Raw genomic sequence first — 23,242 nt, forward strand, 5'->3', positions numbered from 1 at the left:
ATTAAATATTAAAAATTATTTAGAAAAAAATATGATCTATGAAACTTTAATTTGTCTCCAGATGACATTTATAGATAGAAAATAATTGCTTATGTGGATACTCTCAATGATTCATAAATTTTTTCTTATTTTTTATTTATATATATATATTTATATATATTAGATATACAAGTTAAAAAAATATTTTTTATTTTTTAATTTATAAATATATATATTTAGAATATTTTATTAATTTAAAAAAAAATGTGACGACAGTGGTAGAGGCATTAGCGAGGCCGTGGAGATGGACGGCATGAGTGACAATTGCAACTAATTTCACAAATGGAATTTGCGTTCCTGACGATGATGGTACGGCCAAAGCATCTATAAAGATAACGGTGCTCACAACAATGATGATAGTGATAAAAATAAGAATGCTATGGTGGGGTTGCCAATAATGATAATGATAAGCACGATAATAAATAGTGATAATAATAATAGTGATAAAAATATTAATAATATAAAATTATAATAATATAAAATTATAATAATAATAATAATCACGATGAAATAGTAATAATAAGAGATGATTTTAGTAGCCATAAAAATTATTTTTTATATTTTTAAAAATTAAAAATAAAAATTTTTATTTATATTTTTTAAGAATACAGATAATAATTTTTAAAAATTTATTAAAAATAAAAATAATAGGATAAAAAATAAATAATATCCTGTATTTTATCTTGATTTGTAAATATTTTCATATATTTTCAATTTCAGTAATGTCAACTCTATACTTTACAAATTATTGTAATGTCTTCCACCAACCTTCTAATTTGGGAGAAAACTTGCCGTTGATGCCACATGGCATATTAGTTTGAATTAGATGATTGATGTGACATTATTAGATTATTTTAAAATAAAATAAAATTTAATATGGGCTTAAAATAGTAAAATGACTAAAATATTCAATCCATTCTCCACCTTCACCACCACCAACCCATTAGCTGTTGGCTATTGTCACTCCTGTGGCATCTTCTACCACACGACCTTAAGCCAGAAAATCTCCTCCTCAATAATGCCGACAACCTCAAAGTTGTTGAGAATTGTGTCTTAAAATCAATTGTGTAACGATTGAGTTTATCTTTATATATAAATTATGATTATTGAATAATAATTATTCTATTATTTTTTATTATAAAGTGATATCTTCCTTGAACTCTTGTACCGTGATGAAGTTCCTAGAACTATGTTAGTGTACGATAAAGAGAGGATTTATCGTATAGTTTTTAAACAAGTTCGCGATCAAATGATACGTTATTACGGGACGACGTTTATCGAGTGAAGATCGTTGTGTGCCATATAGGTTGGTTGTCCTCTTAACCAAGGAGCATGGTGACACTGGTATGGCATACAGGTGAGATATAAGGGTACATCGTCACTGAACAAGTGACTCACCTGCTGAGCGTTCTGCTGTCAAGAGCTGCTCGCGAAATACATAGGTATAAATGTCCTTCAGACATGAGATCACTATAGTGACTTGCAAACAACTCACTGTACTTTGGTACCGAACTACCTGTATTTTTAATATAGTGACGGAAGGCTATTGGGTACAGTCAAGTACTTGCGTAATCTGTGTATGGATCAAGATGGGATTGACCCCTCCGGATTATTGGAGTTAATGCATCACTGTATTTCAATTTAGTAAAGTCTTGGCCAGAGTAATCTATGAGATGGATTTGAAAGGTTAAAATACAATGTGGATGAAGCAATCTCGGTTGACGGTTAACCTGAGACCATCCTAGAGCATCCAGGATTAAAAGGATGAATTATGTGGTAACCATGACTATGAGTTCTGAAATATTTCTTTACGATAATTCAACCTATCTGGATGTCGGAAACCATTGCTAGATGGTATTTCGATTAGTACAGGAATTGGTTCCTGTACTATCGGCTTAGTATTTGAACCTATGGAGTCACGCACATAAGTCAGACAAAGTAGGAAGGAATTGACCTATATTTATATATTCAATCTGAAAATACTTGACTTGATTGAACATATAAGCAAATTTGATTGAGAATTGAGTGATGGATCAAACGAGATTGAAGAGTTGACTATGTCTAGCTAGCACTACACATGAGGTTCAAGTTCAATCTCGGGGATGAACAATTTCTGTCTATAATCTATGAAACATATGAAAGATTGGATTTAAGTATTAATTAATTTCAGATTAGATCTGAATTACTTAGACTTAAATAAGTCCAAAATCTAAGTTAGATTCGGTACAAAAGTGCTAAAGAGTTTAGGATTGACAGTCTTTCGAAATTATTTCGAACCGACTTCGAATCGGATTCGAATCGGACCTGTTTTGGATGAGATATAAGTATTTCTAATTGCACTGGGAATATCCACTCATGAAGCATGATCAAAAATTAATTTGATGCTTATTTGGGACATCCCAAGTGGGTGTGGGAGTGGGTGCAAAGTGGATGTCATAAGTGATGGTAATTATATCTCATATAGGAGTCTTTCTTTCATCAGTATTGGACCAATTCAAATCAGATTTGAATAAATAGTCCTATTCTCATTGGGTCATGAGAATTATCTATAAATAGAGAGGGTCTCTACTTATGGATGAGAGAAGAGAATAGAATAGCAAACAAATCAAATTGAGAGAAGAGAAAAAGAGAGAGAGACAGGCATGTGAAGAGAGAGGTCCTTCATCTTCTACATCTCTCCCTTTGTTACCGTCTCCTCTCCTTGGGTGTGGATCTTTTTTGGGCATCCCACCTGCTGGTGTGAGGTGTCACACCATCACATCTCATCCCTCGATTGATTGAGTTGCGAAGCCAATTGGATTGGAGTTCATCCTGCTTTTCTGCGGTGTCTGACGTGCATGCGAAGTAAAGGGTGTGCATATCCAGGCCTAGGCGAAGGTTTTGAAGCAAAAATTCAATGCAGGGGCAAAATGGTAATTTTAAAACTTTTTCAAAATTACTATTTTACAGTGAAATTATTAATTAATCTCACTAATTAATACTAATTAACCCTACACTAGGATCTAAATATGATACAACAGTATGCATTTAAATTTAAAATTCAAATTTGAAACAGTAAACTTTTTACTATACTGTGTACAGAATACATCACCTTTTGTGGATAATCGATCACCGCAATCTGATCACTGTCAGAGGGTTCTGATCGTCACATCGCAACCACACTAGTGTCTGGCCTCTGCGGATCGTCCACACGAAGCTCCCATCTGATTGGCTTCTCACGAATGCTAGTTCGTGATTTCACCTTTTTGATGGCTGATGTTGATCGAACTCCTTCGATCGATGTGTGCCGACTCTTCGGATACTCTGGATCGTCTGCACGATTGGTTGAGAGACTGATGGATCTTTTTCTAAAATTTGGTGGACTCACGACACTCGTGGCATACCAATCTCACTTCCCGAACCCTAGGTAGAAACCTTAGGGTACACACCAAAAATCCTGCGCCCACTTCTCTCTCATTTTTCTCTCCTCTCGGTAAATTTTGAACATTTCAAAATTTTTTCAGAACCTCCCCATACCCCTTATCTCTTCTTTCTTTCATTGCCCACGCCCCCTCCCTTTGTCATTTTATAAAACATCACAAGAGATGTTGAAAGCGTGTGAGTGGATAAGAAGATGTGGTTGCTCACTTGAATTCAAATCAAATTTGAATTCAAGTGCCAACCAATCTAATCCTCATCCATTTGTGCGAGAAAGAAGAGATGGCATGGCCTTCTTTTTTCTTTTTTTGTGCATGGAGACTTTCACGAGAAACTATTTCTCGTGTGGAATATGGGGCGCACAAAAGAGGATAAGCTGGCGCATGGTTATTTGGTTATCCATTCAAATTCAAAATCCCTTTGAATTTGGATGGGTTACAAACCAAGTTAATCCAAATAATCAGCGCACAGAAACATGGGTGTGAGAGAGCTTTGCGTGGGAGAAAATTCATGAGAAAATTTCTTCTCATGAATTCAAATGGGCGCAAGGAAGTTGGGTGGCGCAGGGAATTTAAAACAAGGTGGTTTGATTCAAATTGAGCCAACCTAATTAAAATAGGTTAAGTACAATTAGACCAGATTAAACCCAACACAATTAGGCTTAATTAGGCTCAATAAAATTCTAATCAAATCATGAATTAACTAAGCCTAACCCCTGATCAAATCAAGGACTAAACCACCTTAGCGATTATATCAACACTTAACCTAATCGGGTCAATCCAAACTGAATCCAATTCAATTGGACTTGATCTAAAAATAATTACTCAATCAAATTGAGTTAATTAGCGATCAAATCACTAATTAAACCTTTCATAAATATTGAGTCCAAATTCGATGGACAATTAGGCATCAGAGACCATCGATATGAAACCCTGATCAAAGAGTTCAAATTTCAAATTCAAATTTTGAAATTCAAAATTTTGACCCCGATACCCAAAATGTGTGGAACTCATGATCAGAGAATCCTAATTCTCAATCATAGAGTCTCAAACACATAAGACTCATAATCAACCATCAGATCAGAAAGGAACCTCTAATGTGTGTGACCCCGTAGGTTCGAACCTAAGCCGGTAGCACAGGAACCAATTCTTGTACTAATCGAAGTGACCATCTAGCAATGGTACCCGATGACCGGATAGGTCGAATAATCGCAATCGCAACATTCAGAACCTACGTGAATATGGTTACCGTATAATTCATCCCTTTTGACCCCTGTGTTTAGGACGACTCAGGGTTAAACTGTCAACCCTGATGAGATCATCCGAATCATGCTCAACTCAATTAGTCCTGTGACTCCTCACTAGAACTACCCTGGCCAAGGTTTTGCTAAATTGAAACACGACTATACACAGCTCCTAAACTGGAGTGGTCAATCTCATCTTGACACACGCATCGACAAGTCAAGTACTTGACTTCACCCAGCAGCCTTCCGTTACTGAATTAAAAATTCAGGTAGTCCAGTGCCCAAGTGCAGTGAGTTGCTTGCAAGTCACCGTGGTGGTCTCAGGTCGGAGGGACATTTATATCCATATCCCATCGGAGCAAATCTTGACAGCAGAAATAGCTCCGGAGTCGTCACGTTCAATGCAGATGTACCATTACATCTCACATGTATGCCATACCAGTGTCTCCATACTCCTTGGTTATGAGGACAACCAATCCATATGGCACACAACGACCAATGCTCGATAAACGTTGTCGTCCTTGGTAACAACATATCATTTGATCGTGAATAGGTTTAAGGACTAAGCGACAAATCCTCCTTTGTCGAGTCTAAATAGTCCTAAGGACTTCACCACAACACAGGAGTTCATTAGAAGATGAAACATTTGTGATGAAAAAATACCAAAATAACTTTTATTTATTTATAATTCATGTACTAATACAAAAGGAGCACAACCGTCAACAGGCTGACGATTGGTTTTGGGACACTATTCCCAACAATCTCTCACTTGGCCTAAAGCCAATCGGTGCAGTATCTAATACCCATCTTCGACTTGTAGTTGTTGAACTCCTTCACCGCAATGGCTTTAGTGAATGGGTCGGCCAGGTTCTCCTTCTCGTCGATCTTCTGAAGGTCGACGTCACCTCGATCCACGATCTTTCGGATGAGATGGTAGCAGCGCAGAATATGCTTTGTCCGCTGGTGTGCCTTCGGTTCCTTCGTCTGAGCAATGGCTCCAAAGCTGTCACAGTATAGCAAAACTGGACCAACAAGGGAGGTTGCTACTCCGAGCTCGGTGATGAATTTTCTCAGCCACATCGCTTCTTTGGCAGCATCTGATGCAGCAATATACTCCGTCTCGCATACTGAATCAGCCACAGTGTGCTGCTTGAAACTCTTCCAGCAGACAGTCCCACCATTAAGGATAAAAATAAATCCTGACACACTCTTACTGTCATCGCGATCAGACTGGAAACTAGAGTCTGTAAACCCTATAAGTCTCAAATCCGATTCACCATATACAAGCTACTGGTCCTTAGTATTTCTTAAATACTTCAGGATGGTTTTAACAACCTTCCAGTGATTCTCCCCTGGATCAGATTGGTATCTACTCACTACCCCTAGTGAGTATGCCACATTTGATCGTGTACATGTCATGGCGTACATGATAGATCCCACTGTCGAAGCATATAGAATCCTACCCATACGCTCTCTCTCTTGAGGTGTTGTCGAACAATCCCTTTTCGAGAGAGAAATTCCATGGCCTATCAGTAGATAGCCTTTCTTGAAATTCTCCATGCTGAACCTTTTCAGCATAGTATCAATGTACATGGACTGGGATAAGTCAAGCAACCTTTTGAATCTATCCCTATAGATCCTCATCCCTAGGATGTAGGAAGCTTCTCCCAGATCCTTCATGGAGAACTATGACGATAGCCAAATCTTTATTCCCTGTAATGCAGGGACATCATTCCCGATTAAGAGAATGTCATCCACATACAATACAAGAAATACTACTACTAGACCATTAGCCCACTTATAAATGCAGGGCTCTTCTCCGTTCTTAACGAAGCCATACGTTTTGATCGTCCTATCAAAACGTATGTTCCAACTTCAAGATGCCTGCTTAAGTCCATAAATGGACCTTTGTAGCTTGCATACCTTAGACTCATCTGTGGATGTGAACCCTTCAGGTTGTATCATATACACCTCTTCATCCAGCTCTTCATTTAGGAAAGCTGTCTTCACATCCATCTGCCAGATTTCATAGTCTAGATGGGCAGCTATCGCAAGCATAATCCGAATGGATTTGAGCATTGCCACAGGAGAAAACGTCTCATCATAGTCTATACCATAACGTTGACGATATCCCTTGGCAACCAGATAGACTTTATAGGTCTCCACCTTTTCGTCTGCACCCCTCTTCCTCTTGAAGACCTACTTACACCCTATGGGTTTCACTCCTTCGGGTGAGTCAACCAATGTCCACACATCGTTGACCTTCATGGACTCCATTTCGAATTTTATGGCCTCTAGCCATTTCTCAGAGTCAGGTCTCTGCATTGCATCCATGTAGGTGATCGGATCCTCATCGTTTTCATCAAGTTCGACAGGATCGCCATCCCGGACCAAGAAACTATAGTATCTGTCCGATTGATGTGGTACTCTACCAGACCGCCTTAAGGGTGCATAATCAATGGACTCCGGATCTGATCTAATCAAATTCGATTCAGGTTCAGTAACATGTGTCGGTTTTTTCACCTGTCGAACTTCGTCAAGTTCGACCTTAGAGGCAACAGTTCCTTCACTAAGGAACTCCTTTTCTAAAAAGATTGTCTTAAGGCTGACAAACAGCTTTTGCTCATCAGCAAGGTAGAAATAATACCCTTTGATCTCTTTTGGGTACCCTATAAAATTATACTTGTCAGACCTAGGTCCAAGCTTGTTTGTAATTAAACGTTTAACATAAGCCAGACACCTCCAAACCCTAAGATACGAGAGTACTGGCTTATGTCCTATCCACATCTCATATGACGTTTTGCCTACAGACTTACTCGGAACTCTATTTAGAAGGTAACAAGCCGATTCGAGCGCATATCTCTAGAGGAAGATCGGCAGACCAGCAAACCCCATCATGGATCGAACCATGTCCAATAAGGTCCGATTCCTCCTTTCAGACACACCATTATGCTGTGGTGTTCCAGGAGGAGTCCACTGAGAGAGAATCTCATTCTCCCCTAGATACGTCAGAAACTCATTGGAAAGGTATTCACCTTCTCGATCAGATTGAAGAATTTTAATATACTTTTTAGTTTATTTTTCTACCTCATTTCAGAATAGTTTGAACATTTCAAACGACTCCGACTTATACTTCATTAAGTAGACATACCCATACCTCGATAGGTCGTCTGTTAAGGTTATGAAGTAGAAATATCCACCTCTTGCACTTGAGCTCATAGGTCCACATACATCAGAATGTACCAGACCCAACAGTTCACTGGCTCGCTCATCTTTTCCAGTAAAAGGTGACTTGGTCATCTTTCCAAGAAGACAAGACTCACAGGTTGGAAGTGATTCACAATTACCAAGTTCAAGAATTCCTTCTTGAGCCAACCTGTTTATCCTGTTCTTATTGATATGACCTAGCCTACAGTGCTAAAAGTAGACTTCTGACACATTATCTATTCTAGGACGTTTACCGAAGTTTTGAACCACATTAACAGGCTGTGATAGTAAGTAAATTCTATTATTTAATTGTCCAACAAACATTGTAACACCATTCAAAATGATATTACAAATATTTTTTTTATTAAAAAACCATAATCGTACATGGCCAAAAGGCCTACAGAAATAATATTTAATAAAAAGTTTGGACAATAGTGACATTCACTCAGAATTACATTACGAGAATTGATTACAAGACTAATGATTCCTAAAGCTAGAACTGGAACTTTGCTTCCATCTCCAACGTTCAGGAACCTCTCACCTTCATCAAATCTCCTACTGACCGCAGACCCTGCATCGAATTACAAATATGATAAGGGCTTCCGGTATCCAATACCCAGGCAGTAGTATCACAAATAAAAAAGTTGCAAGGAGTTATCATATAATTACCTTGCTTCTTCTTTGGCCTGTTCAGGTCCAGGGAGGCAATGTATTGAGGACAGTTTCTCTTCCAATGCCCCTGCTTCTTGCAAAAAAAGCACTCCGCCTGGCTCTGGTCGGGCTTGCGCTTCTTGGTCTGACCCTGTGCAATCGTCCCAGTATGAGGCTGCACCTTCTTGTTCTTCTTCTTCTTGTTCTTCTTCTCCTTCCCAAAGGGTCGACGATGAGAAGAAGACCCTCCCACTACATTCACCGACTCCTTATGGAGCTGGTGATCCTTCTCAAAGTTCTGCAGCAACCCCAACAACCCGTGGTAGTTTACTGCAGGCTTTGTCATTCAAAAATGAGTAAGGAATGGGAGGAAAAACTTGGGCAAAGAATTAAAGATCACATCCTTACCGAGCTGCTCGTGCAGAGAAAAACCCAATTTGCTTAGGTGCTCAATCATCTCGATCATGTACAATACATGATCAGTGACTGAGGCCCCATCCCTCATTCGAGCATTGAAAATGGCACAACTAGTTTTGTACCTTTCAACGTCGTCAGGCGTGCCAAAGGAGTCGTTCAACATTTGAAGCATCTCCTGTGGCTGGACATTCTCAAACCTGTGGCTGAACTCGTCATTCATTGCTGCCAGCATAATACATCGGACGGTAGTGCGGTCATTAAGCCACTTCTGGTAAGTGTCTCGGATCGCCTTACTAGCGTTCGGAGCTGGCTCCTTAGGTGCTGGATCCGTTACTACATAAAGAATCCGCTCATGCTCAAGGATGATTTTCAATTTTCGATACCAGCTATCGAAATTAGGTCCCATGAGATTGTCATTATCTAATAATGACCAGAGTGACAAGGTAGTGGCCATAGCTATATAAAGAAAAACCAGACCTCTATTAGTACATAAATTAATACTAAAGACTTGGACTTTAGACTAAAATTTTTTCCAATATTTTTACGAACTGGTAGCCTCAACCTCCAATTCAAGAAATTACTTTAATTTCTTAATGGGTACTAGAATCCACACATACTACACACGAGCCCAACTTTGGTTGGTCAACCCATGTGCATCTATGGGTAGGTTCTTAACCAGTTGTTTCTCTAAACAACTTCTAGTAATTGATTTTGCCCCAGAACCTAATCAGTAGGCTTTGGCCTCCACTGAAAAGATCTGGTTAGGTCCAACCATTAACATGACTTAATTTGGTGAATCAGACCAATAAATGATCAGGCCCGACTTTGGCCGGCCAACCTAACCACCATCAGAAAGACTCAACCAAATTATCATATTATGAATGATAATTCCATTAGCCAATGAGCACCAGGCCTTTGGGCCTCCAATGATCATTGAACTAATGGACTCATTATCACTCACTTAATGGGAGGCATTAACTTAGTTATCATTATAACTTAATCATTTTAGGGACCTAACAATTTTTGAGGATTTTATTAAAGGATAGTAGAGAAAAAATCATCCAGCCAATTTCAATCCTCCCACTGACTTCACCAAGTCAGATTAAAAAAGATTTAATTAAAGCTGGTATTAGGAGCACCTAAATCAGTCATACTGATTTACCTAATGACATGGGTGAGCTCTAATCACCAAGTGATCTAATCAAAATCTAACTTACCAGATTGGCCAGATAAGTGAGATCAGTGGTGGAGATTTGCCATTAACTCGTCAATGATCGAATCAATGCAAGTAGCTCCTGCTTAAGAACCACTGGTCAAAACTGCCGAACTTACCTTAGACACCAACCGGTTTATTAGTTTTAATTTTGATCAACTTAGTAAATAGGATTCCACCGCGTAGCCATGAATTAAGTCCACCTTGGTCTAGTTAAAGACATAGACCCATTCAACTACAACTATTGAAGTTGAGTCTAGAGTATCCTTGACCTAATCTAATTCAACTTTTGATTAGATTTGACCAATTACTCCATTTAGTCCATTTTTTAAGCTAACCTTAGGTCTAACCCAATTATGGACCTAATTCATCTAACCCATTGACCCACAAGTTTATGCAATTGTCTTAGGTCTTAATTCACAATTCTAGACCTACTAGACAACACTTAATTCTTTTAATTAAGTACTTGAACTGATGGGTCAAGGTTTGGCATTTCAAAAATAATTTTCAAATTTTGAAAGATTTTATTTTTTTGTTCACCAAATGTGTTGACTCATTTCACAAACGGGTCAGCACATTTCATAAACAGCAATCCTATTGCTCATTTCATAACAGAAAATAATTCAAAATAAATCATGAATTTTTTTTTAGATCTAATCTAACACATTCATGATAAATCTTATAATTAAGTCCTTTCGCTGCATCATCGGCATGGGATATAATTGCATCGGCACCCCTACCACCATAGGAGACCCCATTGAATGGGAAGAGAGGGCCTTTAAACCCTACTTTTCTCCTATGATCGGATGGCCATGGCAACCAATCCAATTAGATTACTTGCTACTTGGATCAAGTATATCTAAATATACCAATTTCAAAATTTAAATTTTGAATTTTAAATTTTAAATTTCAAATTTTAAATTTTAAATTTGAGATTTCAATCAAATTTTAAATTTCAAAATTTCAATCTTTGAATTTTAAATTTTTAATTTCAAATTTTAAATTTTGAATTTCAAATTTCAAATTTGAGATTTCAACCAAATTTCAAATTTTGAATTTTCAATCTTTGAATTTTAAATTTTGAATTTCAAATTTCAAATTTTGAATATCAAATTTCAAATTTGAAATTTCAAATAAATTTCAAATTTCAAATTTCAAATTTTGAATTTTGAATTTCAAATTTGAAACTTCTAACAAATTTTAAATTTCAAATTTAAACTTATAGATTACACCTTAATCTATGCATACATATGTATATCATATTCTAGAACCATGCTCATATACTATTTGAAGCAAAAATTCAGTGCAGAGGCAAAATGGTAATTTTAAAATTTTTTTAAAATTACTATTTTACAGTGGAATTATTAATTAATCTCATTAATTAATACTAATTAATCCTACACTAGGATCTAAATATGATACAACAGCATGCATTTAAATTTGAAATTCAAATTTGAAACAGTAAACTTTTTACTGTACTGTGTTCAGAACACATCATCTTTTACGGGTAGTCGATCACCGCAATCTGATCACCGTCAGGAGGCTCTGATCGTCACATCGCAGCCACACTAGTGTCTGACCTCTGCGGATCGTCCACACGAAGCTTCCGTTTGATCGGCTCCTCACGAATGCTAGTTCCTGATTTTACCTTTTTGATGGCTGATGTTGATCGACTCCTTCGATCGATGTGTGCCGACTCCTCGGATGCTCTGGATCGTCTGCACGATTGGTTGAGAGGCTAATGGTCTCTCCCTGAAATTTGGTGGACTCACGATACTCGTGGCACATCAATCTCACTTCCCGAACCCTAGGTAGAAACCCTAGGGTACACACCAAAAACCCTGCGCCCACTTCTCTCTCCTTTTTCTCTCCTCTCGATAAATTTTGAACACTTCAAAATTTTTTCAGAACCTCCCCACGCCCCTTATCTCTTCTTTCTTTCATTGCCTATGCCCCCTCCCTTTTTTCATTTTATAAAACATCGCAAGAGATGTTGAAAGTGTGTGAGTGGATAAGAAGAGGTGGTTGCTCACTTGAATTCAAATCAAATTTGAATTCAAGTGCCAACCAATCTTATCCTCATCCATTTGTGAGAGAAAGAAGAGATGGCGTGGCCTTCTTTTTTCTTTTTTTGTGCGTGGAGACTTTCACGAGAAACTATTTCTCGTGTGGAATATGGGGAGCACAAAAGAGGATAAGCTGGCGCATGGTTATTTGGTTATCCATTCAAATTCAAAATCCCTTTGAATTTGGATGGGTAACAAATCAAGTTAATCCAAATAATTGGCGTACAGAAATATGGGCATGAGAGAGCTTTGCGTGGGAGAAAAATCACGAAAAATTTTTTTCTCGTGAATTCAAATAGGCGCAAGAAAGTTGGGTGGTGCAGGGAATTTAAAATAAGGTGGTTTGATTCAAATTGAGCCAAGCCAACCTAATTAAAATAGGTTAAGCACAATTAAACCAGATTAAATCCAACACAATTAGGCTTAATTAGGCTCAATAAAATCCTAATCAAATCAGGAATTAACTAAGCCTAACTCCTCATCAAATCAGGGACTAAATCACTTTAGCGATTAGACAATACTTAACCTAATCGGATCAATCCAAACTGAATCCAATTCAATTGGACTTGATCTAAAAATAATTACTTAATCAAATTGAGTTAATTAGCGATCAAATCACTAATTAAATCTCTTATAAATATTGAGTCCAAATTCGATAGGCAATTAGGCATCAAAAACCATCGATATGAAATCCTGATCAAAGAGTTCAAATTTCAAATTCAAAATTTGAAATTTAAAATTTTGACCCCGGTACCCAAAATGTGTGGAACTCATGATCAGAGAATCTTAATTCTCAATCATAGAGTCCCAGACACATAAGACTCATAATCAGCCATCAGATCAGAAAAGAACCTCTAATGTGTGTGACCCCGCAGGTTCGAACCTAAGCCGGTAGCACAGGAACCAATTCTTGTACTAATCGAAGTGACCATCTAGCAATGGTACCCGACAACCGGATAGGTCGAATAGTCACAATCGCAACATTCAGAACCTACGTGAATATGGTTACCATATAATTCATCCCTTTTGACCTCTGTGTTTAGGACGACTCAGAGTTAAACTGTCAACCCTGATGAGATCATCCGAATCGTGTTCAACTCAATTAGTCCTGTGACTCCTCACTAGGACTACCCTGGCCAAGATTTTGCTAAATTGAAACACGGCTGTACACAGCTCCTAAACTGAAGTGGTCAATTCCATCTTGACACACGCACCGACAAGTCAAGTACTTGACTATACCCAGCAGCCTTCCGTTACTGAATTAGAAATTCAGGTAGTCCAGTGCCTAAGTGCAGTGAGTTACTTGCAAGTCACCATGGCGGTCTCAGGTCGGAGGGACATTTATACCCATATCCCATCGGAGCAAATCTTGACAGCAGAAATAGCTCCGGAGTCGGTCACGTTCAGTGCAAATGTACCATTATATCTCACCTGTATGCCATACCAGTGTCTCCACACTCCTTGGTTATGAGGACAACCAATCCATATGGTACACAACGACCTATGCTCGATAAACATTGTCGTTCTTGGTAACAACATATCATTTGGTCACAAACAGGTTTAAGGACTAAGCGATAAATCCTCCTTTGTCGAGTCTAAATAGTCCTAAGGACTTCACCACAACACAGGAGTTCATTAGAAGATGAAATATTTGTGATGAAAAAATACTAAAATAATTTTTATTTATTTATAATTCATGTACTAATACAAAAGGAGCACAACCGTCAACAGGCTGACGATTGGCTTTGGGACACTATTCCCAATAAGTTTATATTAGATAATTTGGGATTTAATCTCTAGTTTCACTATGATTTAGGTAAGGATTTGATCCTTAAACAAGTAGAATATTAAAAAAAATTCTTGGATGCAACCTGGACATTCTGGAGGGAAACTGTTTTCTCCCTTTCAACTGGTATCAGAGCAGGCCTAAAATATATACATGTAAAATAAAATTTTTTATGATTATTTAAATAGGATATAATTTAAATTTTTTATATAACATTAAATCTTATTTAAATCTATTTATATAAAATTTTTGATCTGATTTTGATTGGATTAGAGGTGCCTAATCAATGATTGATTGAGGTTGTTATAAATATGTTATAACAGAATTCTGATGTTGCTGGATTTTTTATGAAAAATAATATGAATTAAAAATTTATTTTAAATTTATTTTAATATAATTTTAATTTTATTATTTTTCTTATGAAGTGAGGATTATCTCAGATTTAAATTGGATCTGTTTCGATAGATATTTAGATCTGAATCCTATCATAATTCAGCACTGTGCGATAACAGATTTTATCGAAAATTAATTTCTTATGCATTCATATTTGCATCTAATTATTTTTTTATTTGATATCAAATCTAAAATTGATATTTTATAATCAATATAAGATAAGTTTTAGATTTGATATGATATATATGATACATCAAATCTAATTGGATTAGATGAAGAACATAATTGATGAGATCAAGGATATGTTCAAGACATAAAATAGTTTTGTCAATAATTGCATGTTGATGTAATTATATATGAAATTAGATTTTAGATCTTAGTAGCCCAGTACTCAGATTGATGAGATCACTAGACCGTCCGGTCATAAGAGATTGAAGAGATTAATCTCTCTTTTGCCTATTCGATGGGTTCTCTTATGACATGTAGGGATGTCGTTGTGATCCAGTTTCATGAAGAAAAAAAGTGAACAGACTTTTATGTATTATTTTGATCATAAATATATTTAGATTAGATGTAAGATAATTTATAATTCATTATAATATGATAAAATTTAGATATAAAATTATTTTAGATCTGAATTACATGTTAAATATGATATAATTGATATTGATCTAAAAGTTGTCATCATATATGAAATGTATGAATGAAGTTTAAATTATATCTATGTATGTTTAATTATTAAACATATTATAAAAATTTATTTTCATGTGTTGAAACATATGATATGCTTCACTTGAAACCCTTGTAGAATAGTTCTACAAATCGAAACACACGTTTCACACACTTAATTTTGAATTAAGTTTGAATGATCTAAAATTGAGAATTGAAGATCATTAAGATATCACATAATATGATGAGCAAAGGATTAGCATGAATCAGGTCCTTTTAATGGGTTAGACCTAGGGTTAGGAATACATATGGACCAAGTAGAGAAATTAATTAAGTTTAATCAAGTGTTAAATTAGATTAGGTCAGTATTTTTCTAAATCAATCTCAATAGTTGAAGTCTGATCAAGTCCATGTATTTGACCTTAATAAATGGACCATGATCATGGCTCTATGGTTGAGCTCGAATCTTCTGGTGTGCCAAATCGAAACTAATTAACCAGTTGGTGTCTAAGATAAGTTTGGCAGATTCGATCAAGTGGTTTTTAATTGGGAGCTATTCACCTAGTTGCATCTACGGTGAGTTAAGGGCAGATCCCTCCCACTGATCTCACTTACCTGACCAACATGATAGATTATGTTTTGATTAGGTCACTAGTCGATTGGTGCAGACCCATGCCATTAAGGTGAATCAATGTTACTGATTTAGGTGTCTTTAGACTAGCTTGTATTTAATCCTTTACAAGACTTAGTGAAGTCAGTGGAAGGATTTGCAGCTTGCAGGTCGACTTCTTCTCTTATTCTCAGATCAATGAAATCAAATCTTCTAAATTATTAGGTCCATAAAGTGATAAAGTTATGAGATAACTTGATCATTGTCTCCCATTAAGGTGTGTAATAATGAGTCCAATGTTTCAAATAAGTATTGAAGGCGCCACACGCCTAGTGTCTATTATGTATTGGAATTATTATTTATCATATGACCATCATGATGTACCTTCAGATCAATGCTCAGGTTGGTCGAGCCACACTTGGACCTGGACATCCGTTTGTTGGATGTACTTGATGTGTCATGTTAATGGTTGGACCTAACCAAGATTTTCAGTGGAAGCGCCACACACCTGCTGAAGGTATGTCTGGGGCAAAACCTAATGCTAGAAATTGTTTGGAGAAATAATTGATTATGAACCTACCCATGGATGCAGTAGGGTTAGCCGAGCCACACTCAGGTCCGAATGCAGTCCGTGTGGATTCTAGCACCTACTAAGGAATTAATGTAATTTCTCGAGTTGGAGATAGAGGCTACCAATTCGTAAAAAATAGTGAAAGGACCTTTAGACTAAAGTCCATATCTTCAGGATTAAAAAAATATATATATAACTCATATACCAATAGGCTAATATTTTCTTCTTTCAGTTATGGCCAACACACTATCCCTCCATTCGCTGTTGGACAACGACAAGCTCACCAAACCTAACTTTGATAGTTGGTATCAAAAGTTGAAGATCGTGTTGGAGTACGAGAGGATTTTGTATGTCCTTATGGAACAGGCACCTGAAGAACCTACAGCCAATGCTCTTCGTACTGTGAGAGACACTTACATGAAGTGGCTCAATGATCGCACGACTATGCGTTGCGTGATGAGGGCAGTTATGAATGATAAACTTAGTCGTAAGTTCGAGGATGCACAGCCTGAGGAGATGATTCAAATGTTGAATGAGTCTTTCGGCATCCCTGAGGATGCGGAGAGACATAAAACCTTCTGCGTAGTGTTCAATGCCCATATGCGAGAGGGAGCTTTAGTCACCAATCATGTATTATACATAATTGAGCAGATTGAACGTCTTAGCAAACTTGACTTTCCGTTGCATGAATAGTTAGGCAAAGATGCTATCCTCAATTTGCTATCGAAATCCTACCTATCCTTTCTCAGTCATTATAGAATGATGAAGCCTGCAGTAAACTACCATGGTTTACTAGGATTACTGTAGACTTTTGAGAAGGATCACCAGCTCCAAAAGGAGCCAGTGAATTTAGTGGGAGGTTCATCTATAAGGCGTCGATCCTTTAGAAAAGAAAAGAAGAAAAAGGTGCAAAAATCCCTTGCCGTCAATCCCAAGCAAAGCAAACCGTCAAAAGTTGACAAGAGCCAGGTAGAGTGCTTCTTCTGTAAGAAGCTAGATCATTGGAAAAGAAATTGTCCTGCTTATATAGCCACCCTTGATCCAAACAGGCCTAAGAATAAGAGAAAGAGGCAAGTGGTTGCTTCACAAGGTATTTATATGATAACACTTTATAATTTCTCTGTTTGTGATACTACTATCTAGGTATTGGATACCAAAAGTCTTATTAATATATGCAATTCGTTGCAGGGACTGCAGGTAAGTAAAAAATTTTGAGAGGACGAGCGGTTCCTTAACATTAGAGATGAAAGTCTTATTCCAGTTCTGATCTTGAAAACTTTGCAGCTTGTCTTCGAGTCCAATAGTGTCATGTTAGATGATTGTCATTATTGTCCCTCCTTTATGATGAATGTCATCTCTGTAGGTCTTTTGACCAAATTTGGTTACAAGTTTATAATAAAGGATGATTTTTGTGATATTATTATGAATGATACTACAATTATACGTGGATAATTAAAATATGACATATACATAATATCACGGTCTGTTAGTGTAATGTACACACTTAGTAAACACCCTAAAATAGATAATGTCAGTGAATCCTACCTTTGGCATTGTAAGCTTGGTCATGTGAACAAGAATAGAATTGACAGGTTAATCAAAGAATGTGTCCTTGAGATAGATGATTGTGAATCATTGCCTACCTATGAATCTTGTCTACTTGGTAAGATGACTAAGTCACATTTTAAAGAAAAAGATAAAAGAGCCAGTGATGTCCTAGGTCTAATACATACTGATATATGTGAGCCTATAAACGTATGTGCTAGGGGAGGATACTACTACTTCATTATGTTTACAGATGACCTATCAAGGTATGGGTATGTCTATCTTATTAAGTATAAGTCAAAATCATTTGAAATATTCAAACGATTTCGTGCTGAAGTAGAGAAATAAACTGGAAAGAGTATTAAGATCCTTCGGTCAGATCGAGGAGGTGAATACCTCACCAATGAGTTTCTGATATATGTGGAAGAGAATGAAATTCTCTCACAATGGATCCCTCCTGGAATACCACAACATAATGGTATATCCGAGAGGAGGAATCGAACCTTGTTAGACATGATTCGATCCATGATGGGCTTTTTCAGTCTGTCAATATTCTTTTGAGGATATGCTCTAAAGACTGCTTGCTATATTTTGAATAAGGTACCCAGCAAATCTGTCGATAAAACTCCATATGAGATATGGACTGGACATAAGCCGGTGCTCTCACATCTTAGGATCTGAAGGTGTCTAGCTTATGTCAAACGTTTAAAGACAGATAAGTTTGGATCGAAGTCCGATAGATGCTTATTCGTAGGGTACCCAAAGAAAACTAAAGGGTACTACTTCTACCTCGCTGCAGAACAAAAAGTGTTTGTTAGCAGTCGGACAATCTTTTTGGAAAAAGAGTTTCTTGGTGAAGTAGTTAATACCTGTAAAATTGAACTTGATGAAGTTCATGAGGTGGAAGGACCGACACATATAGAATTGGGTTCGATTGGTGAATCGAATCCGGAGCCAGTAGAGGCACCATTAAGGAGATCCAGTAGAGTATTGCGTCAGCCGGACAGATACTACAGTTTTTGGATCTGGGACGGTGATCCTATTGAACTTGATGAGAACAATGAGGATCCGATCACCTATATGGAGGCCATGCAAAGGCCCGACTTTCAAAAATAGCTTGAGGCCATGAAGTCTGAGATAGAGTCCATGGAGATCAATAGTGTCTGGACACTAGTTGATCCGTCCGAAGGGATAAAACTCATAGGGTGTAAATGAATTTTCAAGAGAAAATAGGAGTGGACGGGAAGGTACAGACCTGTAAAGCCCGTCTAGTTGCTAAGGGTTACCATCAGCATTATGGTATTAACTATGACGAGACGTTCTCTCCTGTGGCAATGCTCAAGTCCATCCGGATTATGCTTGCTGTCGCTGCACACTTAAATTATGAGATCTGACAGATGGATGTCAAAATCATTTTTCTTAATAGAGAACTGGAAGAAGAGATGTATATGATATAACCTGAAGGGTTCATATTCACAGACCAGTCGAAAGTGTGCAAGTTGAAAAGGTCAATTTATGGACTTAAGCAGGCATCGAGGAGTTGGAACATGCATTTTGATAAAGTAATCAAAACATATAGCTTCATTAGGAATGGAGAAGAGTCTTGCATCTACAAATGGACTTTCAATTCTGTGGTCATTTTTCTTGAGCTGTATGTGGATGACATACTGTTACTAGGAAATGACATCCCGACTTTGCAGAGTGTGAAGCTATGGTTATCATCATAGTTCTTCATGAAGGATTTGAGAGAAGCATCCTACATCCTAGGGATGAAGATCTATAGGGATAGATCTAGAAGGTTGCTTGGATTGTCCCAATCCACGTACACTGACACCTTGTTGAAGCGGTTCAACATGGATAATTTCAAAAAAGGCTATCTTCGGATAGGCCATGGAATTACTCTTTTTAAGAAGGATTGTCCGATAACTCCTGAGGAGAGAGAGCGTATGAGTAGAATACCATATGCTTCGACAGTGGGATCTATCATGTACGCCATGACATGTACGAGGTCGGATGTGGCCTATTCACTAGGGATAGTGAGTAGGTACCAATCAGATCCGGGTGAGAAGCATTGGAAGATTGCAAAAGCAATTCTTAAGTATTTGAGAAATACTAAAGATCAATGGCTTATCTATAGAGACTCAGATCTGAAACTTGTGGGATATACTAATTTCAGTTTTCAGTTAGATTGTGATGACAGCAGAAGCATGTCGGGCTACGTATTTACGTTGAATGGAGGAGCTGTTTGCTGAAAAAATTTCAAGCAACATACTGTGGCCGATTCTGTATGCGAAGTGGAATACATTGCTACATCAGATGCTGCAAAGGAGACGGTGTGGTTGCAAAAGTTTATGATCGAGCTGGGAGTTGTGCCTTCCATTGATGGTCCTGTCCTGCTGTATTGTGACAGCTCCAGTGCCATAGCTCAGGCGAAAGAACTTAGATCGTACTATCACATTAAACATATTCTGTGCCGCTATCACCTAGTGCGAGAGATCGTGAATTGAGGTGATGTCGAGCTTCAGAAGATCGACGAAAAAGAGAACCTAGCCAACCCCTTCACTAAAGCTCTCAGGATCAAAGAGTTCGATGACTTCAAATGGAAGATGGGTATAAGATACTATCCTGATTGGTTTTAGTCCAAGTGAGAGTTGTTGGGAATTGTATCCTAAAATCAATCGTGTGATGATTGAGTTCATCTTTGTATATGAATTATTGATTATTGAATAATAGTTATTATGATACTTTTCATCACAAAGTGACATCTTCCTTGAACTCTTGTACCGTGATGAAGTTTCTAGAACTATGCTAGTGTACAATAAAGAGAGAATTTATCATATAGTTCTTAAATAAGTTCGCGATCAAATAATACGTCATTACAGGACGATGACGTTTATCGAGTGAAGATTGTTGTGTGCCATATGGATTGATTGTCCTCTTAATTAAGAAGTGTGGTAACACTGGTATGGCATACAACTGAGATATAAGGGTACATCGTCATTGAACAAGTGACTCACCTACTGAGCATTCTGCTGTCAAGAGCTGCTCGCGAAACACATGGATATAAATATCCTTCAGACTTGAGATCATCATAGTAACTTGCAAGCAACTCACTGTGCTTTGGTGCCGAACTACCTGGATTTTAGTGCAGTGATGGAAAGCTACTGGGTACAGTCAAGTACTTGCGAAGTCTGTGTATGGATCAAGATGGAATTGATCCCTCCAGATTATTGACGTTGATGCATCGCTGTATTTCAATTTAGTAAAGCCTTAATCAGGATAATCCATGAGATGGATTTAAAAGGTTAAAATATAATGTGGATGAAGCAATCTCGGTTGACAGTTAACCTGAGACTATCCTAGAGCATCTAGGGTCAAAAGGATGAATTATGCGATAACTATGAGTATGAATTCTGAAATATTCCTTTGCAATAATTTGATCTATCTGGATGTCGAAAATCATTGCTAGATGGTATCTCGATTAGTGCAAGAATTGGTTCCTGTACTACCGACTTAGTGTTTGAACCTATGGAGTCACACACATAAGTCAAACAAAGTAGAAAGGAATTGACCTATGTTTATATGTCCAATCTAGAACTACTTGACTTGATTGAATATATAAGCTAACTTGATTGAGAATTGAGTTATGAGTCAAACGGGATTGAAGAGTTGACTATGTCTAGCTAACATTACACATGAGGTTCAGGTTCAATTTCGGGGATGAACAATTTCTATTTATGATCCATGGAACATATGAAAGATTGAATTTAAGTACTAATTAATTTCAGATTAGATCTAAATTAATTAGACTTAAATAGATTCAAAATTTAAGTTAGACTTGGTACAAAAGTGCTAAAGAGTTTAGGATTGACAGCTTTTCGAAATTATTTCGAACCGACTTCGAATCGGATTCGAATCGGATCTGTTTTGGATGAAATATGAGTATTCCTACTTGCACTGGGAATACCCACTCATGAAGCATGATCAAAAATTAGTTTGGTGCTTATTTGGGGCATCCCAAGTGGGTGTGAGAGTGGGTGCAAAGTAGATGTCATAAGTGATGGTAATTATATCTCATGTAGGAGTCCTTTCATGAGCATTGGATCAATTCAAATCAGATTTGAATAAAAAGTCCTGCTCTCATTGGATTATGAGAATCATCTATAAATAGAGAGGGTCTCTACCTATGGATGATAGAAGAGAATAGAATAGCAAACAAATCAAATTGAGAGAAGAGAAAAAAAGAGAGAGACAGGCGTGTGAAGAGAGAGGTCCTTCATCTTCTACATCTCTCCCTTTGTTGCCGTCTCCTCTCCTTGGATGTGGATCCTTCTTGGACATCCCACCTGCTGGTGTGAGGTGTCACACCATCACATCTCATTCCTCGATTGATTGAGTTGCGAAGCCAATTGGATTGGAGTTCATTCTGCTTTTTTGCGGCGTCTGACGTGCATGCGAAGTAGAGGGTCTGCATATCCAGGCCTAGGCGAAGGTTTATATTAGATAATTTGAGATTTGATCCCTGATTCCATTGCGATTCAGATAAAGATTTGAATCTTAAACAAGTAGAATATTAAAGAAAATTCTTAGATGCAACCTGAACATTCTAGAGGAAAACTGTTTCCTCTCCTTCAAAGGTCCCTAACTTTAGCCTGACCATGGTCCCCAAATAAGTCCATGGCGAATGGCTCCTCCACACCCTCTGTGGAATGCGACATACGTTGCACCAAAGATCCTTAACAAGAAGGGATACGACGGTGCCAATGTCGATGTCTGGCCATGCAGTGTGATCCTATATGCCCTCGATGCCGGATATCTATCTTTCAATGCCCCCAATTTAATGGTGATATACCACAAGATCTACCATAGGAAGTACCGATGCCCCAAGTGGACCTCACCCGAGCCTTGATAATATATCGATCGGCTCTTGGACCTGAATCCCAAGAGGAGGATCATTGTCGATGAGATCTTCTACGACCTCTGGATCAAGAAAGGGCTCAACGAAGAGGAGTGGGCGGCACTGGCGTAGTTCTATTCAACGGAGATGGAGTACAAAAAGTTCTAGAAGTCGAAGGAGGCAGACCAGGCAGTCAATGCCTTTGACCTCATATCCTTCTCCTCCAGGCTCGATCCGTCCAGCCTGTTTAGACCTCCATCAGATCAAGAGCGATTCATCTCGATTGAGCTAGCTGAGGTAATTCTTGCGACAGCTGAAAATATGATAGAGAAAGAGGGGCTCGTGGTTCGGAGAAAGAGAAAGAAGGGGCTCACAAGGGTGGTGGTGGAGGGGCAGATTGGTAATTTGGTAGTGAGTATGGTGGTCCATTGGCTAGCTGATGGGTTGGTGGTAGTGAAGGTGAAGGATGGATTTGGTATTTTAGTTATTAAATTTTTTTGAGCCTGCATTAAATTTTA

General features: G+C 37.7%; 1 pseudogene; it reads left to right on the forward strand.

Moving 5' to 3' along the window:
* The first annotated feature begins 321 nt into the window (after positions 1-321).
* On the forward strand, positions 322-23,225 carry LOC109506463 (CBL-interacting serine/threonine-protein kinase 11-like; annotated as a pseudogene).
* The last annotated feature ends 17 nt before the right edge of the window (positions 23,226-23,242 follow it).

This window comes from Elaeis guineensis, chromosome 12 (genome assembly GCF_000442705.2).
Source record: "Elaeis guineensis isolate ETL-2024a chromosome 12, EG11, whole genome shotgun sequence".
Lineage (NCBI taxonomy): Eukaryota > Viridiplantae > Streptophyta > Magnoliopsida > Arecales > Arecaceae > Elaeis > Elaeis guineensis.